This window comes from Dermacentor variabilis, chromosome 5 (genome assembly GCF_050947875.1).
Source record: "Dermacentor variabilis isolate Ectoservices chromosome 5, ASM5094787v1, whole genome shotgun sequence".
Classification (NCBI taxonomy): Eukaryota; Metazoa; Arthropoda; class Arachnida; order Ixodida; family Ixodidae; genus Dermacentor; species Dermacentor variabilis.
In genome coordinates this window covers 117,202,035-117,213,708 of record NC_134572.1, presented here as the reverse complement: position 1 = coordinate 117,213,708, position 11,674 = coordinate 117,202,035, and the positions used below count along the sequence as shown (strand labels likewise).

Sequence of the window (11,674 nt, the reverse complement as noted above, 5' to 3'; positions counted from 1 at the left end):
TGTAACCAGGAAAACGGTATCATCAATTTTTGTTTACACAATTAATGGCACTCCACTTAACAAAGTTGTAGAACACAAATATCTAGGCGTTACATTAACCTCGGAGCTCAAATGGGACAAACATATCAGTAATATAATCTCAAAGGCGCTGCGCAAATTATTTTTCTTAAAAAGAAGCCTGGCGCTCGCAACCAAGTCAACGAAGCTGCTAGCCTACACATCATTTGTAAGGCCTGTTCTCGAATACGCTAACACAGTCTGGTTTCCGCATACACAGACTAACATAAGTAAGCTAGAATTAATACAAAGGAAAGCTGTGAGGTTCATCCATAACAAATATAGACGTACAGACTCGCCAACACATCTTTTAACCCAGTCCGGTTTGCGAACGCTATCCACAAGAGCGAAACACGCTCGCTTAAAATTCTTGTTTCAACTACTAAAAAATAACTACAGAATAGATGCCTCCCGATACATTTCATTCTCCGAAACTCGACCTACACGTAACAAGCATGCGCACACATTGACAGAATACACATGCAAAAATGACACATTTAAGTATTCTTTTTTCCCGCTCGCGATAGCAGAATGGAACCAACTTCATCCTGCTATCACCAACATTGAATCATTATCCGAATTTATCTCACAAATAGAAAAAACTGTGTGTGAATAACAGTACCTATTATGCATGCAGGGACACCGGCACAGATTGCTTTATTCGTTAGGAAATTTTAAAAACACTCTAATTTTCGACAGCTTATTCGTTTGCCATAATGATTCCCTAACACACGTAGTTTATTAGTTATTTCTGTTTTATTACTTGCCCTTAGTAATATCTGTGCTTTTGTTATAAAGCATCTTGCTCTTTTACATCTTTTTTTTATTATTTACTGTTACGTTTAATCTTATCATGGTTTACTTGTATAGTACTATGTATAACTTGCACTGCTTATGTCGTTTTCTTACTTTTTGTATAATCTATACTTTGATTTCCTTGCATTGTACAGCTGAATTATTGTACTGCCCAACTGCCACGCTCTCGAAGGAGAGCAGCAGTATTGAAAATAAAAAAAAATAAAATATATATATATATATATATATATATATATATATATATATATATATATATATATATATATATATATATATATATATATATATATATATATATATATATATATAAGGCGATGCCTACATTATTATTACTAAATTATTACCTGACTTCGTACGTCTTCCTTCAGCAGCAGCTATGCCACACCGCAAATGGACGATATAAGACGTCGACCAGTAAAATACTTCATTAGTTCACTCAGTGCACATATACCGCGATTGCGAGCCGCCGGCTTTCCAGAGTGCAGCACTTCCTTAAGCTTTTCTTATCCCCCTTTTGTCGCTTTTGTTGTCGCTGCAGATGCCTTCAATATCTTCCGGCCCACTTTCAATATCTTTCGACTTTCGATATATCCTCCGGCGTGATCTCGACAGCGTTAATGCTCATTCCACTTTATACTTCGAGCAAACACCGTTGTTTTCTTCCAACCACCTCGACGCGTTTTCAACCTGCAGGTGCGGCTGCTTTCATTTTAATTGCTTTTTTTTTTTTTTCATTTTGCCTCCGATGTCACAAGCTTGCTCAAACGGTGCGATATTATATGCCAAAACTCCTGATCCGCCTTCGTATTACTCCCGCTGCTCTACTTATATATCTTGACACCTACCCCCGTGACCCTCCGGGCACTTTACAGAACCCCAGGTGAACAAAACTAATCCGCACCTCCTCCAAGCTTACATTCTTCGATACTTCATAACCCAAGTTTCAGAGCGTTAAACCCCATAATTTACTTACTTTTTTTTAAAAAACTTCTAGTCCGTAGCTGAGCAACAGAAGCGATCGGCCTGCTCAGCAGCAGGGTCACGTGCGCAAGCAGGAAAGCAAGCACTCGCGCGTTGCACGCGGACCGACAACACCACGTGACGTGGGTGCGGAAGAGAGGCCGTAAACAACCTGTCGACTGCATGTAACTAACCCGTGTTCGTTAACAGCGGCGCTGCGCCGAAGGATTCATACATAGATCGGCGTGCTCGCAGAAGTGCCACGAACTATTGCGAATGATTATCGCAACCCCACAGGGACACGTCGACGTCAGGAGACCACGTACGTGTGCCGTGACATCCTGCCGTTTCAGCGCGCTCATTGGCCAGGTCTACACGTGCGTTTCGGCTCGGGTACCCGGACTGCAGTTCTAGGAGTCGCCTATAGTTCGATGGTTTGTCTTCCGTGTGAGGCCAACACCCATCTCGCGCAGGCAGATTCCCTCTAACCGCCTTAGTACTCTGATGTCTTAGTAATAAGACTTCTAAGTACTCTTGGTACTCAGACAGAGGCTCTCTCTCTGTCTTAACAATAAAGCGGCTTAGTACTTTTAGTATTCAGATAGATTCTCTGTAGCCTTCTTAGTGCTTTGACACCTCAAGCCTTACTAATACTAAAACAGAGTGATGTTCTCTCTGGTCTTCTTAGCCATTAGTAATCAGAAAGAGGTTACCATGTAGCCGTCTTAGAGTACTTTGAAGACAGATGTTTTCTCCGGTTTTCTTAGCACTCGCACGTCCTAGCATTGTTAGTACTCACATCCCTGCCCTCTCTCTTTATTTTCTCCTCCTCCTCGGCAAAGAGGTTCTCTTTGCGACATCAGTGCTATCGGGAAAGGCTGCTTTAGTATAACATGACAGTAGTGAAAAGCTTCCAGCTGCCGTCATGCCAGCGGAGCGCGAAAACGCCAACACACAAACACGCGCGTGAGAGCAGCCGCCCTCCCGCTTTCCCCCTCTACCATTTCCTTCTCGCATCAAAGCGCCGTTTGTTCATTGTCGAACGAAGTCTCCAGAGCCAGAGCTAGCACGCCTCGCGGATCGCATCAATGTGCCAGAATGTTATGAAACACAGTGTAAGCGTTCATCCCCGGCACGGTGCAATCACTGAGCGAAGTGAAAAGCAATGCGGAACCGTCTACCTTAGGTCGCAGCGGCAGAATAAAATATGATGGCTTACAGAAGCCGAACTGCTCTTCGTCGTGCCGATAACTCGTTCTTTTACAGAGAAGCTGCTATTGCGACTATAGAACAGCTCAAAGGCTTTATATGCCAGTTTTGATGGCTTTATAAAAAAAGAAAAGAAAGCTATATCACTCATGAAGTATATATTTTGAGAAAACGTGAGGACTGGTAAGGGCAATAAGCAGGCAAATTTTGAAGAGCCTGGCGCTTAAATAAAAAATTTTAAACTCTCGTATTTGGTCCATATTGAAGCGTCATACGAAAGGCTTCAAAATGTTTATCTTCTCTGTGGGCGTAACATAAATTGAAGAAATTTGATATCTTCAATAAATGCGAGGGGGGGGAGGGAGGGAGTTCTCATAATATTGGTGACGTGAGCCAAACATTTGAAGTCTACATAAATGTGTGCTTTAAAAATAATTACTGAATACTCAGATTCGCCCAATTTTTTTGTACTTTATACACGACGTGTAGTTACTGTTCCCCAGTCTCTTTGGTGAGCTATACAAAGCACGGGATTTATATTTCGTGGAAATCGGAAGCGTGTCATGCGCGACGAACGGCAAGCGTTTCATTTCTGCAGCTAAATTACAGCCTTTGCAGAAAGTTACTTATCCAAGCGTTCCACATTGTCGTACTGTCGCAATGAGCTATATTTACCAAAGTACAAAGACAACTGCACAAGACACCACTTCAAGTTCCTAAGTGCAGTGTGCGTCAAAACTTTCGGTTTTTCCAGTTTAAACAGAAGCGTTGCAAATAATTGCTGTACTATCGTGCTTTGAATTACCTTCACGCGTCGTACCACGTTTGCAGTTGGTTTCTCAGGCGTCCTCTACTAACTAGACCGGGCAACTTGTTTAAATTTTGTGAAAATAAGGGGCGCGTTATGGTTACTGCTTACGCAAAGTTCCGAATATGAGCGCAAATTGCAGTGTTTGCAATAAATTGTGTATGCGTGTGCTCTGGAGCAGGCTGAGTGTTTTACGAGTAGTGCGAAATTGAGCCCGATGCCATTACATAACTATACGTGCCACCAAAATCAAGCTTAGCGAAAAATATGCCTACCACTATGAAAACTCCGTGTACGATGTCAGATGCGCGTGCATATAATACAGCTCCTGCAAAAAAAAAAAAAAAAGAAAACAATCTTCAAAAATTTCTTTCCAGGTGTCACGCCTGCCGTTATTAGCTACGTTTACCAATGCCCGTAAAGAACTCTGCGTTACACAATTGTCATGCGTAAATGAAATGAGAAGCACTTTGTGCGCAATGTGTCCCGACATTTTAACATTACTGGCTTAATTAGGAGTGCTACAAAAAGAAAAAGAATCCTCGTTTTTACTCAATTTCCATGCGTGATACGACGTTCACACGCTGTCTTCGATGAACTAAAGGCGGCAGAAGTAAGGGCCGCGTAAAAGGTAATGTGTAGGCAAAGCTCGAAGTGAGTGAATGTATTAGGCATTTCACGATAATTTACGTATGCAAGCGCTCCGGAGTGTTATGAGTGTTTTAGGAACGCGCAGAATTTTGCCCGTTTCCCTGGCGGAACGACAGTCGCCACCAGGATCAATTTTTATCGTGAAATGGGAGGCTGGCTATCGCAAATCTTCGCACGAAGTTAGATGCGTGCGAAATAAATACTGTGGCTACTAAAGATTTGAGCAAGCGTTCGAAAGTATCATACTGTCATTGACAGCTATGCGTCCCATTGGGTTGACATAACAATATTTTGCACCAAGTTCATGTTTACTGGAAACAGAGGCCATATTCAGTGCAGTATGTGGCGAAACTTTGACTTTTTGGACACTTTATAGCCATTGCAAATAATTACTGAACTCCCCATTCTTTTCGTTTATTTTTCGATTAAACGAGGCTTGTAGTAGGCGTATCGGTATCCTCAAACAAGTACAAAAGGCCCATTGTTCATACTGTGTAAAAATAGAGGCAGGTTATAGATAATGCGTAAATGCTCGAGGTGTGGACAAATTACTGGCTTTCGCAAATAATTACATATGCAGGCTATTGGAGCGTTATACCTGCGTTTTAGTAAGAACGTATAATTTAGCATGCTGCTCCGGGGCAACTGTAAACTGCGACGCGATCACATCTATAGTGATAATGGTGCGTGTATGCTTAAGGGGGGGGGGGGGAAGGGGCTGATATTGTGGCCAATATCCTCGCGATGTAAAATGCAGGTGGATGAATCACGGCATTGGTAAAATTTTCTTACCAAGAGCCCCAATGGGTTATTTGTTGGAGTGTTTCGCACGGACCAGTCATACAGGGGCAACATCTTAAAGTGCGGGATTTAATTACGGGCAACAGAAATGTTTCGGGAAATTGGGTTGCGATTCTGCAAGGTCACACATATCTCCAGTATTCTTATTTTTCCGTCGTGTATTGGTGTTGCCTAAAGAAATGAACAGAAATGCTGGATATGGGCTTGCAGACCTAGTGTCAAAAGCGAAGTTTAGGAACTGTTTTGTTAGGGCTCGAGTGTTTGCCGAAATTTGTGCTGCCCAGTCACGCGCACAAGCACCCGTGCGTATGCGGGCTGGATAGTGCATACAATTGTCTGATTGCTATTATTATTATTCTTGTTGTTGTTGTCAGCGTAGGTTACAAACGTGCGAAAATAAAAGCGAGTGATTCGGAACGAAACGGAAATCCTCGGACGCGACGCTTGAAAGCGTCACAGTAAACTGAGAAACTCGTAATGTTTGCAAAAGAAAAAAGACAGTTCGTACCACGCTGGAAAACATCCGCCCGCAACACTTCTCTCGCAGTTTTTAACAAAGCGTGCTTAACGGGGGCAGGACGCTTCATCTGACACAGAATAGGAAACGCACCGGAAAAGTGAAATAGCAGCTCTCAGGGATCCGATGTTTGCGTATGTTAGTGGGAGTAATAAATAGAAAGAAAGCACTTAGTAAAAAAAAAAAAACAACTAGCGAAATTACAGCTTATATAGCGAAATGCACCTTTTCGGTACGATATTTGACACTCCAAATAAACCTTCTGTCTCGTTTCCGGTTCACCAACCAAAAAGGGCCGGTTCACCAGCAATGCTGGTGAACCGGCCCTTTTTTTGACATAAGGTACTCTCTTGGCATAAAATACTCGGATAACTATAAGTTCACCCTTGAGCCAAGCTAGAGGTCAAATAGTTATTTCAGAGTACGTGGAACATACCGGGTGTTTCTACGAAGACTAAGTAATATGTAAAGATAGCCGTTTTGAAACAAACGGACCATTCTTTCGGAGACATGCCGTCAGCGGTGGCAACCATGGGGTGACGGGTGACACGTAGTAATTAGTCGCTAAGTAGCAAACGCATATTATTTACGACACTATGCGTCACCTTTACAATGCCCCAAAGCCTCACCCACCAACGCCTCCCGCACTAACACACGCATAACTACGGCCGAGCAGTGGGAGACATTGCTGCTCAGCTTGGACCCAGAGGAGCAGCTCTGGGCCGTCCGGATGGCCGAAGACGCCGCCAGAAAGCAAGGACTGGCCGCCGTCTGAGGAAGGGGGGGATTGGGGGTTAGTCTCCCGACCCCCGCCACCCCTGAACCCCATCAAGGACATAACAAAGTTTTATATCTCTCTCTCTCTCTTCAAAAAATCTCGCGTGGCGTTTTCGATCTCCACACCGTCGCAGAACTTGTGTCTCATGAAAAAATAGGATAGCAGCCGCACATTGCACAGCGGATGTCCAGGTTACTAACGCTTTTTTCCTTCATGTTAGTGGCATTCTCACGTAAGCGGTCACTCAAATCCTTCAAATTTCGCGCTGTTTCTTTTCTTTTTCATCGATGGACTCGCAGCAACTACAGCTCGCATTCATATCTTCTTTTTTTAAAGTTATGTAGCTGAGACTACGACTAAGGAGCCCAGGCACAACGATAGGCGCTGCTATCGCTGTCACTGATTTCGCCTTTTAGGCGAAGCAGCCGAATTCTTTGACGCGTGTGAGTGTTTGTTCAAGGAACCGCATGCGGTGCAGTGGTTACATGATAACTCTGCAGCAAGTGTAAGGTCACCTCTCCCTAAAAAATTAAGAAAGAGAGAAACAACGCTGTGGGCCACCACGGTATCAACGACAGTTAATATTTCTTGCAGCGAAAATTCTTAAGGAAAGTTCTACGACAGTTTTTTGTGTGGAGGCGGGCGCTGGTGAAGTTAGACGGTAGCAAGCAGCCGCATGGTCGATATTAAATGTCGATCAAACAGCCGGAAACGCAGTCTACGGTGGTAACCTCGAAGCCGTCGTACAGTACGAACGAAATAGCCAAGTGACGTATAGCCCAATTGACGCAGTAGGTACGGCGTTCCACCTCTCTCTCACTGAGCGTTAACCTTAACTCGGGGACTACCCAGTGTATTATATCTGGTTTCTTGCACGAGTACATGTTCGTAATGAAGTTGGGCGAAGGCTAATGTACTAAACGATGCCGGTGAGAAATTCCTTCAAAGCGTTTGCATATTTAGCACTTTGTGTTGGTGCGTTTTATGGTAGACAGTATAAAAATAAATACGCTTTATTTTTCCGCCGGAAATTAAAGGCGAGAAACGTCAAAGCTTATGGGAGAAGTAAGTTCAGCTGCAACTTGGGGGGGGGGGGGTCGGTTTCGCTACGAACGATTCTCATACCACAGTCAGATGAGCAAATTTAGTGACACTTGGAGCGAAAGCACCTCGCCTCGCATAGGGCCACTTCGTCGGCACTGTCCTAGTCGGCAAAATGAAATGTCGTTCGGCATCGTTGACAATAGTAATCCATGAAGCCACAGGAGTTGATGTTATCCTCGGCATTTCGAGTTTCAGAAATGGTTACTGTGCTATTACGAGAAACAGATAAATGCTTATTTAGAAGAATCTTCGCAATCAAAAATAGAATTGAGGAGGCGGATGATGATGATGATGATGATGATTACGACGACGACGACGACGACGACGATGAAGAAGAAGAAGAAGAAGAAGAAGAAGAAGAAGAAGAAGAAGAAGAAGAAGAAGAAGAAGAAGAAGAAGAAGATGATGATGATGATGAGGAGGAGGAGGAGGAGAAGAAGAAGAAGAACTTTATTCTGGTCCTGTACAAGGTGTTGCAACCTGCCTGGCTAGTCCCATGTTGGGACCGGGAGGTCAAGCCTCCTAGCCCTATCATGGGCGTACTGGACAGCCAGGACTTGAGAGATATGATCGTGGGATCTAATTATTCTGTGTGATCTCAGTAACACGTCAATCTGTTTTGAGCCAATACAAGCTAGGAGCATATACAAAATCCACAGTGCCTGCGGAAATAGCGGAATCCACCGAAAATTGACGTTTCCAGCTTCTTTTGGCTTCACTGAAGACCGCAGACCGTTTTCGTAACACTTTAAATCCCGAAAAGTGATCTTAGAATTAGTGGCGACTCTGCTGGGAGCATTTATTTATTCTTGAGGTGCTGCTATCGAGGCCTGCATACTTCAGCGCAGCGAAGTGAGTTCGTCGAACAGACTCGCTGGCAAGTGCAGGCCACAGCAGGCGTCACTAAACCTCTCCGTCTGACAGGCTGCGAATGAAACTAACGGCGAAGTAAGTACCCTCGCTCGAAGTGTCCCTAAATTAGCCGTCTGACGGTGGTATTAGCATTTCTGACGGGTGGCGCTACAGCGTTTTACTGCTGGCCATGATGCCGCTAAATTACATCATAACTCGCATTCTGTGCAGCCCTGTTGACTAAGTTATACCTTTCGGCACAAAACTGAGAAAGCAGCTTTGAAAGCTAAGAGTGACACTTTCAATAGAGTTAATCTTTATGCATAAGTCTCGTGAGTGCGCGCGGGTCAGACATGGTGGAGTAGTCGTTTGGTGGCCTTGTTGACCTCTAATTGGTAGCGCTAGGGACATGCGATCGACTCATACGGCATTCGATATTGCAACTCGGACGATTTGGGTGCAGAAATTGTCGGTACGCCTTTACAAAACTACGTCCGTTGCTATCATGTTTCTTTTCATGCATTGTGCAATTCTGAAGAGAGCAAATGCAGTGCAGGCCACTTATATTCGGTACTCGGTCTCGTGACCCAAAGCTCAGAATATAGAAGTGCGGGCACTCAGCATTACACGAACTCTATATTTGTTCAGTTCGGCAATTACGGTCGGACGTAAATCGGCGTGATTTCTCGAGGACAATGTACTCACGTAGCAGAAATGAAAAGTAGCGACTCTACTGGCACGTCTTTCCTCAGTTATCCATGTACAAAGGTCCTTGTTTCGTGTGTATCAAGTCATTGTAAAACTAACTGAAAAGACTCAAACTGACTTTGATGTGATCGAAATTATACGGAACCTCCAGGCGTTTTTTCGCCTTGGCCGTGATGTTCCGTGTAAGGTCCAAGCGTGACACCCGCCGTGGTTGCTCAGTGGCTATGGTGTTAGGATGCTGAGCACGAGGTCGCGGGATCGAATCCCGGCCATGGCGGCCGCATTTCGATGGGGGCGAAATGCGAAAACACCCGTGTACTTACATTTATGTGCACGTTAAAAAAACCCCAGGTGGTCGAAGTTTTCATGGTCATCCACTACGGCGTGCCTCATAATGAGAAAGTGGTTTTGGCACATAAAACCCCATTATTTTTTTTTTCCAAGCGTGATAAAAATGCGCCGCCCGCGTGCCGTATGCTGTGCGTGAGGGGGGGGGGGGGGCGAGGGCAAGAGTGAAAGGGTGAGCTAGGAAGGATGGTGCCTTGATGCGCGCCGTCTTATCACATGCCTAGAGTTGAGGTCGCGGAACTTATGTCTTGGAGGCTCGGCACATTTGAAATGAGGAAGCGAACGACAGTATACGAAGCGTTGGCTTTAGGACAAGCGCGGGCACTCCCCTTTCCTCTAGCTGAGCATCACGCCAGTGTTGTGGCAACAAGTGCTCGTGGTCATCGAGTTCTGTCCAGATATGCATGTGCACGCTTTACACCGCGCTTGCTTTGCTATAGTAAGCGAATGCTTTACTGAAATTTATACGACCGATAAAACTACGATAACCTTACTTCATGTAATTGTCTAACGCTTCGCTATCGCTATCATTGCTTCACATTTCGGCCGGCACTGCGACTTTTCCTATCGTGATGATCAAGGGATAACGGCGAAGAAAAGTCTCGTAAGTTGAATTACGAAGGAACAGCGCCAACGAAGACGATCACAAGTGGGGAGAACGACACAGGACAAGCGCCATCCTGTGTCGTTCTCCCCACTTGTGATCGTCTTCGTTGGCGCTGTTCCTTCGTAATTCAAGTATGCACCATCTAGCCCAAATGAATGTTGTCCTGATCTCGTAAGTTATTTCTGCAGAAGAGTTCGACGAAATAGAATAAACTTCACGTGAACCGGATACGTATACGATTAACCTTCGCTAGTGACGTTCATTCGGTCCGCGCCACGACTGATGAAATCGGTAGAAGACGCTCGCGATGACTTCTATCGTTGCGCACTTGACAAAGTTAACGCGCCCGGAAGTTCAGCAGAGACTGTTGCGGTAGTGCGAGCAGCCCAACGCGCTCGCGCGAAAAAGCTCGCGCTACTCAGCCTAAACGCATTCCACCTGTTAGCGAAATTACCATGACGTCGGCCTCGCGAACAACCCTCCACTAGAGGGCGCCAGCGACCGGAGACTCGCGGCCTCCGATTGCTGTGCACTAACAGCAATGGTAACAATGACGACGTCGCAAAAAAAAAAAAATGGCGAGAGGGAAGGAAGGGGGGTTCCAGTGGCACACGGCTAGCAGCGGGCACGCTGCTGCTTGCACGGGCAGGCGAACCGTAACCGAAGGCCTATTGTTTCGGGCTTCGTTACCCACGGAGCTCTTCCGGAGAAGTCGTGCGTAAGCGACTCGTGCAACGTTGCTTTCTTTGTTATTTATTTGTGACTACCTCTCCATCCCCGTCTGTAGGCCCAGCAAAGCAACGTTATCGGAGCGTGCCGTGGTGATCCGCAAACCGGCAGCACAGGTAGGCGCGCATCGGAAAGAACCCCCCACCCCCACCCCCCCTTTTTTTTTTCCACGACCGCAGTCGGGGCAGATTCACACAAGCGGCGAACCTAAAGAAAAAAAAAAGAAAACAGTGCCGGTGGATGCGGAAAGTGGCGCCCGCGGGTCACGAGAAAAAAAAAAAAAAAAAGCAGTTCCGCGTTTAGCCTTGCGAAGCTTCGCCACCCGATTGCGAGGAAACGGTGCAACCAGGAGCATGCCTATACCCACGGTGATCGCGATGCACTTTTACGCGTTCGCTTCTGAATTCACAAAACGAAATGGTAAGATCGCCATGCGCACGGCGTCGCAACTGAACTTTTGGCGTGTTGAATCGGGGAACAGTTACTGAAATACGGCCCGGTGGTTCGACAAGAGCCAGAGTTTTACCTCCACCTGCTTTCGCGGTTCAGGAAAGCTGTAAAATAGCCCAGCTTACTCTTGCGATGCGACTCTGCGCGCCGTTGCATTATTCAGTGACACGAAGTGTATGGCTTTCTGAAGGGCGGTGCAATCGTGTTGTCTCGTTTTCTTCTTCACGCGGCGTTCCCGTTGACAGCCCACTAAAGATCCTGCTCTTGAAATGACACCTT

The 11,674-nt window shown here is 45.5% G+C and overlaps 1 protein-coding gene across 1 annotated transcript in view; it reads right to left on the bottom strand.

Moving 5' to 3' along the window:
- LOC142583093 (tropomodulin-like) overlaps positions 1–11,674 on the bottom strand; it is a 154,722-nt gene that overhangs the window by 107,910 nt on the left and 35,138 nt on the right. The gene's annotated exons all lie outside the window — the stretch shown is intronic.